The following is an 18,547-nucleotide window of genomic DNA, read 5'->3' as shown; positions in this document are numbered from 1 at the left end:
ATAAAGAAATAAGGGAGTTTCAAAAGGCAGTTCTCTAAATTATTCCTTAAACTAACCCCAGGAAAGTGACAGGTCAATCCAATTATAGGGTTGGATAATCTCATTATAGACCCCCTATACAATTCTAGTTATCCTGTTGTTTTTTAGGGCAGATTACTAAAGCTCTCACTAATTTGGACCTCCCTCATGTTAGCCCCCCTCCCAGGATTTCTACAGTAGCTGACTCTTCTCTAAGGTTTGACTCCAGCATCCTTCAGAATACAACACTGATCATTTTCCCTCTGCCTGAATGCTGTGCTACTCTACTGCTACTCCCCAACAAAGAGTTACTTATGGTCCATATTTATGGGATATCTGTTGGAGAAACAAAGAAGTGTATGACAGAAAATGTTTCTGCCCTTAAAGAATTCCCAATCTCAGTAGAAGGCAGATTTTCTTCATATAATAAGTGATTGCCAATTAGCTTTAAAAAGAGAAATTTCGGGGCACCTGGGTGGCTCAGACTTTAGAAATCTGCCTTTGGCTTGGGTCATGGTTCCAGGGTCCTGGCCATATAGCCCACCATCAAGCCCTGAATCGGGCTCTCTGCTCAGTGGGAAGCCTGCTTGTGTTTCCTCCTTGCTGTTTCTCTCTCTGTCAAATAAATAAATAAAATCTTAAAAAAAAAAAAAAGGAGTAATTTGGCAGAGCCTTAATCTCTACTAGCCTCTCCAAAGAGCCACCTTAACTAGAATAGCCTTTGATATTGATAATTAATGTTAATGTCAATGAAGCTAACTTAAAAGCTATCTTTATCAATATATCTTTATTGATATACACTGTCTTTTGTTTAGCTTAATTTATATTGCCATTGCATTATGTGACCCCTCAGGATATAACTCAATTAGATGATTAACAGAATATTTCACATTAATGTAGATAGGTTTTAGAATATTAAACTGTCATTTCATATTTTCATACTTATATGCTTGAGTGACCATGTGTGCCTTACATGAATACTTACCTCATTGATTCAATTGATGTTCTTCTTTCATGGTGGATTACTTTATATTTTAGCTGACTTAACTAAGATCCCACAATAGAGAAACTAGGGTCATTTTTTTTTTAACAACTGTCATTTAATTACTGTTTTAGAGTGAGATTTTAATAAATTGACTTTAAAGTTGGGGGGTGAATCAATGTGACAGGTAGTGGGTAGGAGAGTGGGCCTGTCTGTATTGGGAACAACAGAGTGGTATCTTTCAGCTGAGTAGTACAGCTGGAGTGTGTGTGAAGAAGAAGATGCCTAGTGATGAGTAAAAACTTCATGCAGGATAAACACATCAGAATTCTATGATATCATTTTACATCTGTTTCATTTCATTCTGCATTACAAAGCAATATAAAATGGAAAATGACATTTGGATGTCTTCTGCTTTCTTACAGAATTTAAATTTTTTCCTTAATATCAAGATTGCTCCCATTTCAGTAATCTCACACTCACTGTTCTTTTAACTAAAAAACAAAATTCAGGGTGCTGGCTGGACCAGTCAGAAGAGCATACAGCTCTTGATCTCAGGGTCATGAATTTGAGCCCTATGTTGGGTGCAGAGATTACTTAATTGACTAAATAAATAAAAGTTAAAAAATAAGGAACAAAATTCAACTAAGTAAATTGGAAGATCCAAATGACTTTATTAAATGATTCATGAACTGGCAGCTTCCAATCTAGCAAGCTGAAGGGAATTCCACTGAGCTAAACAAAAGAAGGTTTATAAAAGGCAGAAAGGAGGCATTAAAAAATGAAGAAAGGAATTTATTAGTAAGAAATGCATTGTTTAGGCAAGGTTGACATCCTAAGGGGAGTATGTAGAGAGAAAGATGGAGTCACTCACGTCAAGTAGTGATGTAAGCAGGCAATGGTGTTGAAGCTAAGACCAAATATCACCAAAGCCAGCACAGACCAGCAGTACAAAGGATGGATAATCAGTAAGGCTGCTCGAACCTGGGTAAACCAGGAGCTGATAATCACTATAACTAGAAGGGATCTGCAAAGTCCTAACACTGATTAAACTCCTTTGAAAAGGGAGAACTACTGCATCAAATTGTCAGGCTCTCCAGACACTGACTCTTCCATCTCTGTCCAAATTTGAAAGACAACTGCCACTGAAGACATTACCCAGTTGATCTCTGAACATTATAGAACCCTCCACTGCTAAAATATAATAAACAGTACATGCCAAAAGCTGACCTGGACTGGACAGAGGCTTCACCTCAACTGTGTACTCAGACTGATTTCATTCTGTTTGGTTCCTTAACTTCTTACCCCTTTTTTGTATCTTGTCTGTTGTGTGATTTTGATTGTATTTTCCTTTATGTGATGTGTAGGAAGCCAAGGTAAATGCATAGTGAAATGCCAGTGAATTTGGAGTTCTGAACCTGCTTTACAGTTATGTTAACCTTGCTTTATGATTGAATAAAGCTGACTTTGTGGAAAGGCACAAGTTGAATGTACATCATCATAGTATGACTAAACTAACATGAGTTCACTCCTTAAAGACTAACATAGAAATTACACCAGGTTGAGTTGTTGCACAAAGTAAACTTTATTTGTAGCAAATAAAGAAATCACAGGAAATGATTCCAAAGCTGTGACTCTACAAGCAAAGGTGGATGGTTTCCTTTTACTTAGTGTTAGGATGAATATTTTAAAAGGGGGTCCTTAATATTTTAAACGTAGAGTTAGGGAATTCAGTGACTCCTTAAAGTATAATAACCTTCATATCATAGGAGTCCCAGAAGAAGAGAAAGAAAAAGTAGCAGAAGGTTTTTTTGAGCAAATTATAGCTGAAAACTTCCCTAATTTGGAGAAGGAAATAGATTTTGAAATCCAAGAACAGAGAACTCCCATTAAGTCCAGCAAAACCAGGCCAACACCAAGACATATCAAAGTCAAATTCACAACATACACAGGCAAGGAAAAAATCCTGAAAGCTGCAAGGGAAAAAAATCTACAAGGGAAGTAGATCAGGTCTGCAGCAGATATGTCCATAGAAACTTAGTAGGCCAGAAGAGAATGCCATAATATATTCAACATGCTGAATGGGAAAAATCTGCAGCCAAGAATACTCTATCCAGCAAGCTGTAATTCAGAATAACAAAAAGAATTTTCTAGACAAACAAAAACTAAAGGAGTTCATGAATACTAAACCAGCCTGCAAGAAATATTAAAGGGGATTCTGAGTGGGGGGAAAAAGACCAAAAGCAATAAAGATTAGAAAAGAGCAGAGAACATCATGAGAAATACCAACTTTACAAGTAACACAATGGCACTAAATTCATATATATCAATAATCACTCTGTATGTCTATGGGAAATGCTCTAATCAAAACACATGGTGGGGGCACCTGGGTAGCTTACTTAAGCATCTGACTCTTGGTTTTGGCTCAGGCTATGATCTTGAGCAGATTGAGTCCTGCATTGGAGTCTGCCCTAGATGTAGAACCAGCGTGATATTCTCTCTCTCCTTCTTCCCCTCCTCTAGCCACTCTTCACACTCTCACTCTTTCACAAAACAAAGCAAAAGAAAACACACACACACACACACACACACATCTGGTATCAGAATGGATTAAAAAAAAAAAACCATCTACACACTGCCTTATATAAGAGATTCATTTTAGACCTAAAGACAGCTGCAGATTGAAAGTGAGAGGTTGGATAACCATGTATCATGTTAAGGAATATCAAAAGAAAGCTAGAGTAGCCATACAGGAACTTTAACACCCCACTTACAGCAATGGACAGATCATGTAAGCAGAAAATCAATAAGAAAACAATAGTTTGACATACTGGACAGGATGGGCTTAATAGATATATTCAGAACATTTCATCCTAAAGCAACAGAATATACATTCTTTTTGAGTGCACATGGAAAATTCTCCAGAATAGATCACACATGGGACCACAACGACAGCCCTCAACAAGTACAAAAAGAGCATACCATGCATATTTTCAGACCACAACACTGAAACTTGAAGTCAACCACAAGAAAAACTTTGGAAAGACCACAAATACATGGAGGTTAAAGAACACCCTACTAAAGAATGACTGGGTTACCAGAAAATTAAAGAAGGAATGCAAAAAGGACATGGAAGCAAATGAAAATAAACACAATGGTCCAAAACCTTTGAGAGGCAGCAAAAGTGGTTATAAAAGAATATAGCAATACAGGCTTACCTCAAGAAGGAAGAAAAGTCTCAATATATAACCTAACCTTACACCTGAAGGAATAGCAAGTAAGGCCTAAAGTCAGCAGGAGAAGGGAAATAATAAAGACTAGAGCAGAAATAAATGATACAGAAAACAAACAAAAAAATAGTAGAATAGATCAATGAAACTAGGAGCTGGCTTTTTGAAAGAATTAACAAAATTGATAAACCCCTAGCCAGACTTATCATAAAGAAAAAATAAATGACCCAGATAAATAAAATTATGAATGAAAAAGGAGAGATCACAACCAACATCACATAAATATAAACAATTATAGGAGAATATTATGAAAAATTACATGCCAACAAACTGGGCAATCTGGAAGAAATGGATAAATTCCTAGAAACATAAACTCCCAAAACTGAAAGGAAGAAATAGAAAAATTGAATAGACTGATAACCAGCAAAGAAATTAAATCAGTAATCAAAAATCTCCCAACAAAGTTCCAGGGCCAGGTGGATTCCCAGGAGGGTTCTACTGGACATTTAAAGAAGAGTTAATACCTATTCTTCTGAAACTGTTCCAAAAAATTGAAATTGAAGGAAAACTTACAAACTCATTCTATAGGACAGCATTAACTTGATTCCTAAAACTAGACAAAGACCCCACTAAAAAGAAGAATTATAGACCAGTATCCCTGATGAGCATTAGTGCAAAGAAATTCTCAAGATACTAGCAAATCCAACAGTTGACTAAAGAATCATTTGCCACAATCAAGTGGGATTTATTCCTAGGCTGCACAGATGGCTCAATATTCACAAATCGATCAATGTGATGATATACCACATTAATAAAAGAAAAGATAAGAACCATATGGTCCTCTCAATAAATGCAGAAAAAGCATTTGACAAAGTACAGCATCCATTCTTGATAAAAACCCTCAAGAAAATAAGAGGGAACATATCTCAACATCATAAAGGTCATATACAAATGACCCACAACTAAGATCATCCTCAATGAGGAAAAACTGAGAGCTTTTCCCCTAAGGTCAGGAGCAAGATGGGGATGTTTACTCTCACCATTGTTATTTAACATAGTACTAGAAGTCCTAGCCTCAGCAATTAGACAAAAGAAAATAAAGGCCATCCAAATCCACAAGGAAGAAGTCAAAATTTCACTATTCCCTATGATATGATATTCTTGGTAGAAAATGAAAGACTCCACCAAAATATTCCTAAACTGATATAAACAAGTTCAACAAAGTCACAAGATAGAAAATCAGTATACAGAAATCTGTTGCATTTCTATGCACCAATAATGAAGCAGCAGAAAGAGAAATCAAGAAATCAGTGCCATTTACAATTGCACCCAAAACCATAAGATACCTGGGAATAAACCTAACCAAGGAGGTGAAAGATCTGTACTCTGAAAACTAGAATACTTATGAAAGAAATTGAAGAGGTCACAAAGAAATTGGAAAACATTCCATGCTTATGGATCAGAACAAATATTGTAAAATGCCTATACTACCCAAATCCATCTACACATTTAATGCAATCCCTATCAAAATACCACCAGCATTTTTCACATAGGTCAAAGAATCCTGAAATTTGTATAGAACCACAAAGACCCTGAGTAGCCAAAACAGTATTGAAAAAGAAAAGCTGGAAGCATCACAATCCCAGACTTCAAGCAATATTACAAAGCTGTGGTCAGCAAGACAGTATGGTACTTGCACAAAAGCAGGCACATAGATCAATGGAACAGAATAGAAAACCTAGAATGGACCTACAAATCTATGGTCAACTAATCTTTTACAAAGCAGGAACAAATATCCGATGGAAAAGACAGTCTCTTCAAAATATGATGGAAAACCTGGACAGCAACATGCAGAAAAATGAAACTGGTCCAGTTTCTTACACCACAAACGCAAATTCAAAATGGATGAAAGACCTAAGTGTGAGACGGGAAACCATCAGAATCCAAGAGAACTCAGGCAGCAACCCATTTGGCTAGCTGTAATAATTTCTTACTAGACATGTCATTGGAAGCAAGGGAAACAAAAGCAAAAGGGAAGTATTGGAACTAGGTCAAGATTAAAAGTTTCTGGGGCACCTGAGTGACTCAGTTAAGTGTCTGACTTCAGCTGAGGTCATGATCTCAGGGTCCTGGGATAGAGCCCTGCATTAGGGCTCCCTACTCATCAGGGAGTCTGCTTGTCCCTCTGCCCCTCCCCTGCTTGTGCTCTTGAGCTGTCCTGCTCTCCTGCTCTCAGGCTCATACTCTCTCTCAAATAAATAAATCTTACAAAAAAATAAATAAAGCGCTTCTGCACAGTAAAGGAAACAATCAACAAAACTAAAAGGCAACCTTCAGAATGGAAAAGATATTTGCAAATGACCTATCTGATAAAGGGTTAATATCCAAAATCTATAAAGAACCTTATCAAACTCAACACCTAAAAAACAAATAGATAAGAAATGGGTAGAGGGCATGAATAGACTTTTTTCCAAAGAATACATCCAGATGGCTAAGAACCACATGAAAAGATGCTCAGTATCACTCATCATCAGGGAAATACAAACCAAAACCTTGCTGAGATATCACTTCACACCTGTCAGAATGGCTAAAATTAACAACACAGGCAACAAGAGATGTTTTCAAGGATGCAGAGAAAGGGAAACCTCTTACACTCTTGGTGGGAATGCAACTGGTGCAGCCACTCTGAAAACAGTATGGAGGTTCCCAAAAAGTTACAAATAGAGCTACCCTACAACCCAGCAATTGCACTATTAGGTATTTACCCAAAAGATACAAAAATACTGAATTGAAGGGGCACCCTACTGTTTACAGTAGCATTATCAACAATAACAAAACTATGGAAAGAACCCAAATACCCACTGACTGATGTACGGAAAAAGAAGGTGTGATACACGCGCGCGCGCACAACACACACACACACGGGAATATTGTTCAGCCATCTAAAAGAAATGAAATCTTTCCATTTACAACAACAAGGATGGAGCTAGAGTGTATTATGCTAAATGTAATAAGTCAAAGAAGGACAAATACCATATGATTTTACATATATGTGGAATTTAGGAAACAAAACAGATGAACGTATGGAAAAGAAAAAATAAGGGAGGAAACAGGCCATAAGACACTCTTTATGCATATAGAACAAACTGCAGGTTGATGCAAGGAAGTGGGTGGGGATGGATTTGATGGGTGATGAGTATTTAGGAGGGCACTTTATGATGAGCATTTGGTGTTATGTGTAAATGAGGAATCACTAAGTTATTCTCCTGAAACCAATATTATACTATATCAACTAACTAGAATTCAATTTAAAAAAGCAGGACACTCACCTGTTAATATGTCTTGTGTCAATTTATTAGTCCAGCCATAAGAATCAACTGGCCTAGGGGAGTGGGTTGGGGAGAGGGGCTATTTCCCCCCTCCCAAAGTGTCCATCTTTTGCAAATGATATATCAAAATAAATCCCTTCATCATTCAACCCATCCAGGCAGACTGCCATGCTAAAGCTCCCCTAGGAAGAATTTCAGGCACCTCTGCTCTTAGCCTATCTTGGGACTCTGAGGAAGACTTCCAGGAGAAGATATGCTAAAATGGATTTGGGAGAACAGGTAAAATGAATTTTTGAAGTTCCAAAAAGCTGGAAGCGTGTTCTGAAAGAGTATCAGCTACCTGAGAGGGTCGCAAGTTTATGAAGAGCCTTCCTTTGTAAACAGTGCTATGGAGATTCAAATCTTTAAAACATAAATTGAATCTTGTTTGTGAATGCAAAGTTTAAAGCTGTGTCTGATTGTAAAGGAAAACTATTATCTTCATATATATTACACACACTAATCTGAGCATTCAGAGCACTTCACTTAACAACACTTATGACACCAGACATGAGTTTTTCACACATCATGCAATTCTGGGGCACCTGCTGGATGTCCTGCAATTTAACTCATTCTTTTTTTTTTCTTTTTTTTAAATATTTATTTATTTGAGAGAGTGTGTGTGTGTGTGTGTGTGTGTGTGTGTGTGTGCGCACATGCAGTGGGGAGGGACAGAAAGAGAGAGATAATCCCAAGCCACCTCACTCCCAGCAGGGAGCCTGATGATGGGCTCAATCTCATGACCCTGAGATCATGACCTGAGCTGCAATCAAGATTTGGATGCTTAACCGACCCAGACTCCCCTGACTCAATTCTGAGGATATCTACCTGGAGATAACATCAGGTCCCACAGGTTAAGGGCTCACTTCATACTCTAATCTCAAGCCCTGGTTGTAACCTGTGCTTCTTATAACAGGCTATAAATTGGAGTTTCATCCCACCTTCCAATTAATTTGCTAGAGCAGCACATACAACTGAGGAAAACAGTTAACTTATGCTGGTAAAGAAATAGTGGGGTCAAAATATGGTCACTTGCCCCCACCACAGCAAACCAAGATTTAGCTCCCAGAAATGTGACCATTAAAGGGTGGATCTGAAATTTCCTGATCAGCACTTGTGAGATAATCTCCATAATAAGTCTCCTGTATTCCCTTCCTCCCAAAAGGAGATGGCCTGACCTCAAGCAACCTGTGTTTTCTTTTGCTAATAACTTCCTTGCCCCACTCTCCTTTGGCCTATAAAAAAACCTTTTGTTTGGTAAAATTCCTGAAAAAGCCTATCTATTTGCTGGAAGGGTTGTTGTCCAATTGTGAATCCAATAAAGCCAATCAGATACTCAAATTTGCTCGTTGAATTTTTGTTCTATAACATTTATAGATTACCAGTGTATTGCCGAAGCATTAAAGGACAGGGTGCAACAGCCAGATGCAGAGCTACATAAGCGAGGTATGCAAGAAAGGTAGGAATGGGGGCGCCTGGGTGGCTCAATGGGTTAAAGCCTCTGCCTTTGGCTCAGGTCATGATCTCAGGGTCCCGGGATCGAGCCCCGCATCAGGCTCTCTGCTCAGCAGGGAGCCTGCTTCCCTCTCTCTCTGCCTGCCTCTCTGCCTACCTGTGATCTCTCTCTCTGTCAAATAAATAAAATTTAAAAAAAAAAAAGAAGATACTTATTAAAAAAAAAAAAGAAAGGTAGGAATGTATGCTGAGCTTCTGTCTTCTCTAGGAGTGCCCCTTTCTCAGCACCTCTGCCTATCGCAGCAGTTCAAGATTCATTAAACAGCATGACTTGTTAAATCATTGGCCATTGGTGAGTGATTTGACCATCAGCCCCTCTCCGGTCACCAGAAATGGGGATTAGTGAGGAGAGACTGAAAGTTCCAGCGCTCTAATCACATGGTTTGTTCCGCTGGCAACCAAGTCCCCATCCTTAGATGCACACATCTACTTGTTAACATAAACTCAGATGTGGCTGAAAGGGGCTTATTACATGAATAACAAAAGGCACTCATCATTGCCCGGAGTTATTTCAGGAACTGGGAACAAAAATCAAAATTGTAAAAAAGATGCCCCTAAAACTCTAATACTGAAAATTATAAACGTTTTGCCAGGAACAGTAGACAGAGACTATGTCTATGCCGTGTGATGTTGTGATTTATAAAAGAAATATATATATAAAATATATAAAAGAGATATATATAAATATATATATAAAAGATACATATGTAAAAGATATATATATATAAATAAATATATATATGTATTTCTTTTATAAATCACAACATCACACTGACATAATCAGATATGTAGTTTAGAGTCTAAACTAGGTGAATCATCCTGATTGTAACAAGGATAGATTTAGTGGAGGGAGACAGTCAGACAAGGCCCTGGTAATGAAGGCAGATACTCAGAAAACCCTTCATAATTCACTGGTGGTGATAAAACACTGTAGTTAGATGACAGTTTTGACACGTACTCATTCTTCATAGTTAAAAACAGCTGAATATTTAGTTTTAAGTATTTCTTCAATTGCCTGGCAAGATCCTAGTTTATACCTGCAATCTTGGCTCTCAGTGGTACCCTTGCTGGGATGATCATTTATGAAGTCTTCCTATGATTTAAGCAACCCCAGCATAGGACACCAATAATAGCTAATGGTTTTGCAACTTTAATTTTATCTGACGTTTTCCTCTCATTGTTTGACTTTACCTCTGTTATTGTTTCTTCTGTGAAATATAGAGATGGACCATATCCTCAGTATGTTCTTGTTCTTTTTAGGATCAATGTTGCCAAGGCCCCTTCCTACATTAACCCCCTAAGTCAGTGTGTGTGGGGGTTGTTTTGTTTTTAGTCAATATTTTTTGAGCTTTGTTTGAAACCATGTTAAAGTTCAATTTTTTATCACCACCCAATATAGACATAGACTTTTATACAATTGAAACAAAATTTCACAAGAGAATTGCAAGGTAGCTTTGCAGTGCACTCTGACATTACATATTCTACTCTTTTCTGTCATATTCTAGCCCATTTCATTCAACTTCATTTTTTAATAGTTCTGGTAAAAACCTACCACGTGGTTTTATGAATTGACCAATGGGTTGTAACTTGAAAATTGAGAACCAATGCAGTAGATTATCCTATCATTATGTCACCAGTTAGACCCCAAGACCTGAGCTTTACTGCCCACCTCATGTGAAAATGTTGGGGTTCAGGAGCAAACAGTCAAGAAAGAATTCTTGAGATGTTTTCAGTGCAAAATGGTGGTTTTATTAAAGCACTGGGAGAGGACTCATGGGCAAAAAGAGCAGCACTGGTGTCATGAGGGGTGGCTGATGATAGACTTTCAAGGTGGGAGGGGGTCAGAGATAGGGAAGGTCTCTAAGGAATTTGAAAGCAAGGTTTCTAGGACCTTGAGGGGCTAGCTATTGTTAGGAAAGGTATAGTAAAACCCTAGTTATCAGACCCTTCAGATATATACTGGTGGACATACGCTTGGAGGATGATTCTAACATATATCCTGGGGGCTTAGAGATAAAGGAAGTTTCCAAAGGAATTTTTGTATATTAAAGGAGACTTACAGGGTCCTGGAGGTTTGGATAATGTGAAGGTGAAATTGTCTTTTACCCTTAACAAAGTGTCAACATCAAGGCAGCTGAAGTTCATTCAGCCTGTCTCAAGAACTTGTCAATGGGCTGTAAGTTATAAGGAAATTTAATTTTTTTCTTTTGCCTTTGTTCCCCACGTTACACCTACTTATAATCACTAATCTTTTTCCCACATTATTCCTTAAATTGGAAAAAAAAAATCCTCCCCCCCCCCCGGTTTTTTTAGTAATCTCCACACCCATCATGGAGCTTGAACTCACAATCCTGAGATCAAGAGCCACATGCTCTACTCTATTGAATGAGCCAGAAAGGTGCCCCAGCCTATCTTTTAACTCAGCAATTGGAAAGCAAAAGCACCCCTCGAGCAATAGCAACTGCCTGACAAGACGTCCAGTGGCTCAGACTACCCAGACCAGTTTGAGCATAACCTCTGACCTGAAACAGTAGAGAGGGACCATAGAGTGATCTCTAGAGTGACTCACAATTACCTTTATCTCATTGTAATACTAAAATTTACCCCCTAGAGGGGTACAAGTCTCATTTACATAACATACAATGTAGGTCTGGGCATGTTCCTTAAGGTACATGTATCACCTTATGCCTGCCTCTACATATGATGACAACAATCCCCTTTTTAAACTTTCATCCTAACCCTAAATAGAAGGAATCTATCCAACCTTGCTCAAAGAGTCAGAGCTTTGGAAATTTTCCCTGTGATCTCCTTCTTTGGAGCAAATAAAGTTTACTTTGTGCAACTGTAAGGGCCTACTTTACACTTAGCCAGAGAGATTCCATCTCAGTTGAACAGCCATTTTGTTGTTTCTGCAGTAAAACTTAAACTGACCTTGCCCCTCCCCATCCCCGCCAGGAGACTTACTTAAAAGCAAGTCTGGGAAACTAGTAAAATATGGTCAACCCATCCCAGGTAACAGAGCCCAAATACAAGGGTGGGTCAGGCCAAGTGGGGCACACATACTGTCTCCCTAGCTACCAAGGAGTGTGGGCCCTGCCCTTTGGGAACCTTTTGGGTGATGATTCTGACCAAGGTGATAGGCTAGTTCAAATATCTACTGTAGGGTAAATTGTAATTCAATTGGCCATTCATGTGTGACCTAGCATGACTATGCAACTTTCTCTGTGTGTTAAAATCTCATTGGCCACCTGTGTGTGGCCAGGCTCAACCACATGGCCTTTGCCCTTTAAAAGTTAGTCGGTAAGGCAGGAAGGAGTCATCCCCTCTATAAGAGGCGCCCCTGACAGGTCGGTTTGATTATTGATGCTTGGCGCGAAATAAAGCTTTGCTTGACCTTTGCTTTGTATCAGTCTCACTCCTTTGATCACGGACCCATCATTGGGGCTCGCCCGGGATCAAACAACAAGAACTGAGCCAGCATCAGAATTTCTGGGAAAATCCTCCGGAGGTAAGATCTCAAGATTTTATTCTGTGAGATCCGGTCTGTCTGTCTGGTTGTGGAGCTCCAGGGTATGGCCCACCGGGGAGAAGCTGGACACAGCATTGCTCCCCAGGGCTGGAGTGGATGCGGGGATGCCCCATCCATCTTCTGGTAGATCACCAGGGGGTTTGAGTCCCACTAGGCGGTCAGGGGACCGAGAAAATCCCCACCGGCTGCTGAGTCTGTGGTTGTCTTTGTCTTGTCTTTTTGTTGTCTGTTGTGCTGCTCATTTGTAGGGTACTGAGAAAATCCCCACCAGCGAGTGTTTGCAGGGACTGAGAAAATCCCCACCTGCAGCAGGTTCTGGGTAAGGGCCGCTGGGTCTGCGGTTGTCTTTGTCTTGTCTTTTTGTTGTCTGTTATGTTGTTTGTTGTGTTTGAAGAAATGGGGAAAGCAGAGAGTCAGGGGACTCTAACTTTCATCTCTCTGTTCCTCCTAATAGATGTGGGGCTTCTCCTTTTCTCATTTTTTGTGTTAATGGCTATAACTGGAGCCAACTGGGGTTGGTCTAACTCGAGACAGAGACTGTAAGGAATATTCCCAAGCAGCTGCCAAAACTCCCTTTGTTTCGGGGAAATTCCTTGCCTTCTCTGGCCCAACGTGGACTGCCTCCCCCTTGCTGGCAGGAAAGCCTGGCGTCTGTTCCTCTCTTGGAGCTGGTGAGCTCTAAAACTGGGAACCCTTTCTCTGCCTTCTGGGAGCACTTTGTTCTTCTGTCTCCCTGTTCTGTTTCTGCACCAACATGGATGCGGCCTGCGTAACTGGCCCCTAAACCATCCTCGGTGCTTCCTACACCACGACTCCTTCTCTCTTCACTGTCGGGAAACAAGAAGAGCACTCCCTGGACCTAACACCCGCCCACTCCGGATCTTCCCACCCGGGTCTCAGGTAAACATTTGAAGTGGAGTGGGCCCAGATGGAATGTAAATCAGTATTTGAACTAAGTTAAGTTTGTTATTTTAATTAGGATGAACATGTCTTTTGAGTTAACAGCAGTAAATGTGAAACTTCAATCAAAGTTTACTGAGGGTCAGATAAGCTCATGTTATTTGTTGAAATCTGTGAACAAAGAGATGACTAAAACTGATGGTTAATTGTCTGTCTCAAAGTTTTAATGGGTAATTGTTAAGTAGCTTTCAAAGTTTTTGGTAACCTGAAACTTTAAAGTTTTGCTTGGATGACAAATGGAATTGAATTTGTTGGACATCTAGGTCTTAACCAAATGGGATAAAATGCTAGATCACTGGTTGCTAGAACTAGGTTTGTGCTTTTGAAATCTGTTGGTAAACATGTTTTGTGCTTAACTGATTCATAAATTTGCCTTCTAAGAATTCTGTTGTAACAGTTCATAATTGGTTAATATTTAGTCTTCATTAGAGATTGAGATGTTTCTAAGAAAATGTAAATGGTTTTCTCTTTGCCTGCCCAGGATTGTAAATGAGGTCTCTTTGACTCATAAGGCTTTTTCTTGATATGTTAATTGATTCAGGAAGTACTGTTAAACCAATGATAAACCTTGGATTACTTTTGGGTACATGTTGTAACTACTCTAGAAGTTCTATACATTTTCTAAAGTTTTAATGTTTTGATAAGGGTCATCACTTGATATTTAACCATATCTATTCTGAGTTTTTGTCATTTGTAATTGTTTTGATTCTATTGTAAAATGAATTCCGCCATAAAGGAAATTCATGTGGGAGACTTTCAGGACAAATACAGGTCTTCGATATGTTGAAATCCTGGAACTGAAATGGGTAAGAATTTCCAGAAGTAAGAGCTGCCTTCGGACTAAACTAGAATTAGCAACATGGGACTAGATGAACTGAAAGATTGTAATGTTGTGTCTCTTAATGTTTTGTCTTATTTTAAACAATTACTGGTTCTGTAATGTTTGCTCTTCCAGACTAGGGAAACTTTTTCTTAAGTAATCTGTAACTTACAGAGATGTAAAAGTATTCACTTGGAAACAAATCAAAGCATTCAACTTTTCTCTCTATCTGAACCCTCTGAAACTCAAAAGGTCTCAGCTAGTATTCTTTCTTCCATGGCAATCAGTCATTTGCATAAGTTCAATAAGAATCTGTTCTCCTTGTAACAGGACAGCATTGGAAACACTGGTTATTTTACCAAGGCTTTGACTGGAATGTCATATTTGAAAAAGACTCAGATATGACCAGACAGCTTAAAGGAACTAAGGTTGACTTTATAAAACCTGGAGCCATAAAGCCCTTTGGAACTGTTGGCCTGATACCTTGCTTACAGAGTTCCCAGCAGCCTCACCATGTAAGTAAAGAATGTCACTTCCTGGCAGGTGCAGGGGCCTGAGGATACTTTGGGCACCTCAGGAAGAGTAATACGCCCAAATCCGACAGGTATTGCAGGCATATCTGATGGCAAGTACGTGGCTTGGCTTCTGGCCTGGAGAGGCTACTAAAAGTTCAACTTAGAGATTCCTTATAAGAAGTTCCAGCAAAGCAGATTCTAAAAGATCTATATGATAACTCACTATTCTTGCTGAGCTTATGTAAATAATTAGGCCAAGTTTGTTAAAACTGGACTTGTTTTTCAAATAAATTAGTCCTGATTTGGCTATCTCTGGAAATGAGGGTTATTTTAGAGAGAAAAATTGTTTTAATAACACAACTTTAGGGATGTTAAATTCTAGATTTGGTTGTCTTTAAATGTTTGTTTACCTAAGGTAGACAATTTGAGGTAAACTTCAGAGAAGTTGCACAATAGCTCATTTAGACGATCTTGCCTTTGCCAGTTGGCCCCAGATATAAGGAAGAAACTTCAGAAAATTAAAGGATTTGAAGGGAAGAATCTGACTGAGTTAGTGGGAATAGCAGAAAAGATGTTTAACAACAGGGAAAGTATGGACACAAGTATATGTTAGTTTTTATGGGTACCTTTTCAGGCTGGGTAGAGGTTTTTTTTCACCAAACATTAGATGGCAATAGTGGTAGCCAAAAATCTACTTGTCGCGGCTGGTGTGACAAATCGACCAGGAACATGAGGGTAAGAGGATGAAGAAAAGAACTCGAGAAGCAGAGAGATGGGGGCAGGAGGAGCACTGAAGAGGATGTCCAACAGTGCTAAGTTTATTCAAAGCATTAAGGCCATGTATATAGTGATATTACAATAGGAGAAGCAATACATCTGTGTCTAGCTAAACAACCACAAGTTCCCATAATAAGTTTCACAATTAACTATAAGCAGACTTCCTGACACCAAATGGCTGATGCTAGTACAATTGTTCTGTATTGATACAGCAAACCTGAAAGTAATTTATGGGCTGTACTAGGGCAGCAAGGACCAGCCACGAACTGATGACCCCAACCAAATTGTTCTCATTTGTTTAGCAAGCATGTGGGAAGTCACATAGGTAAGCACACAACACATAGCACAGACCCTTTCTCAGTGCTACTCAACTTTTTCCATCCTAAACCTTTTGTTAGGTTATTCGGACTTTAAAGGAGGCACAAGTCAGGGCCTGGTTTGGTCCTCATCTCCAAGCTTTATTGTGGCCTCCCACATCTGCTAGAAGAAATAATTCCTGGGTTTGGGCTGCCTCTCGTGATCAGGTCAGACAACAGCCCTGCATTTGTGAGTTCAGTCTCACAGGCATTGGCAAAGGCCATGGGCACTAATTGGAAATTACATTGTGCCTAATGGACCCAGAGCTCCAGGCAAGTAGAGAGAATGAACCAGACTCTTAAAAGAGATCTTGATAAAGCTAATTCTGGAGACTGGCAGTGGATGGGTGGATCTCCTTCCTTTCACCCTCCTCAGGGCATGATGTACACCCTACTTAAACAAGGTGACCCCATTTGAAATAATGTTCGGGAGACCCTCCCCCCAACACACTGCCCTCAGCTACAAGAGATTGCCCTAGCAGAAATGACTGATAAGCCTGTACTCCAGTCCCTGCAGGAATTACAGTCTGTCTTAAAAGAGCCCACGCAGGGATCCAAACTGCCCACACTGAGATGAAGACGGAGGTGGAACCACATCCTTACCAACATGGGGACTTGGTTTGGATATGCCACCACCAAGTGGGAAACTTGGAGCTTCGCTGGAAGGGACCATTTACTGTCATCCTGACCACCCCCACGGCAATAAAAGTAGAAGGCATCCGGGCCTGGATCATGTGGGTCACATCAAATGAGCCGAGGATGAGAATGCCCCCCAGAGATGGATGCCACTGCCAATGGACCCCACCAATTGTGGACTAAAGCTAAGACTCAAAAAAACAATGAGTTCATTGAGTTCATTGTTGTTCCTATTGTTAAAGTATAGGTGGGAAATATAGACAATTAGGGCTTGACATGCTATTTCTAGAAAAAGGGGGGCTCTGCATAGCCCTAGGAGAGGAATGCTGTTTCTGGGTAAATCACATTGGAGTCATTAAAGACAGTCTGGCAAGAGATTTCCTTAGAAGAGTCAAGGATTTGACTAATCTCCAAAGAAAAGGGGGGAATGTAAGAGCCTTGCTTAGCCAGAGCGATTCCATCTCAGTTGAACAGCCATTTTGTTGTTTCTGCAGTAAAACTTAAACTGACCCTGCCTCCTCCACAGGGGACTTACTTAAAAGCAAGTCTGGGATGGGCGCCTGGGTGGCTCAGTGGGTTAAGCCACTGCCTTTGGCTCAGGTCATGATCTCAGGGTCCTGGGATCGAGTCCTGCATCGAGCTCTCTGCTCAGCGGGGAGCCTGCTTCCCTCTCTCTCTCTCTCTCTGCCTGCCTCTATGTCTACTTGTGATCTCTCTCTGTCAAATAAATAAATAAAAATCTTAAAAAAAAAAAAAAAAAGCAAGTCCGGGAAACTAGTAAAATATGGTTGACCAGTCCCAGGTAACAGAGCCCAAATACAAGGGTGGGTCAGGCCAGGTGGAGACATCCAATCAATGGGGCTAGCGTACTGTCTCCCTAACTACCAAGGAGTGTGGGCCTCACCTTTTGGGCACCAATTCTGACCAAGGTGATAGGCTAGTTCAAATATCTACTATAGGGTAAATTGTAATTCAATTGGCCACCCGTGTGTGACCTAGCATGACTATGCAACTTTCTCTGTGTGTTACAATCTCATTGGCCACCTGTGTGTGGCCAGGCTCAACCACATGGCCTTTGCCCTTTAAAAGTTAGTCTGTAAGGCAGGGAGGGGTCACCCTTTCTGTAAAAGGCAGCCCCGACCGGTTGGTTTGAGTTACAATGCTTGGCATGAAATAAAGCTTTGCTTGACCTTCACTTTGTATCAGTCTCACTCCTTTGATTACGGACCTAACAGAACCACTCAACTTGGTATAGTTTCTATATGTGACTCACCAAGGAGTGAACTCACATGCTTTTGTTACAGTTGGATAGGAAAGGACAGTTTTATGACCCCAAAATATTCATCATGCCCCACTGCAGTCAGTCTGTCTTTTTTTTTCTTTTTTACATTTTATTTTTAAGTAATCTCCACACCCAGCATGGGACTTAAACTCACAGCCCAGAGATCAAGAGTCACATGCTTTACTGACTGAGCCAGCCAGGTGCCCCTGCAGTCAATTTATCTGATGCTTGTCTCCAACATGTGGGTCTGTTTTCTGTCACTATATAGCTTGACTTTTCTGGAATTTTATATAAGTGGAATCATATAGTCTTTTGTGTCTTACTCTGTATTCAACATAATACTTTTGAGATTCATATATGTTGTGATATGTATTGTTCATTCATTTTTGTTGGTGAGTAGTATTGTACTGCAGTTTATTCATTTATCCCAGGTTTGGGATATTATGAATAAAACTACAATGAACAAAAAAAGAAAGAAAACTACAATGAACAGTTGTATACAAGTTTTTGTGTCTTCACAAAGACGTGTACGTTTGTTTATATTTTTTCACTTCTTTTG

The sequence above is a fragment of the Lutra lutra genome, chromosome 8 (assembly GCF_902655055.1).
Source record: "Lutra lutra chromosome 8, mLutLut1.2, whole genome shotgun sequence".
Taxonomy (NCBI): domain Eukaryota; kingdom Metazoa; phylum Chordata; class Mammalia; order Carnivora; family Mustelidae; genus Lutra; species Lutra lutra.
The sequence above is the reverse complement of the archived record's forward strand: the minus strand, read 5'-3'. Positions refer to the sequence as shown.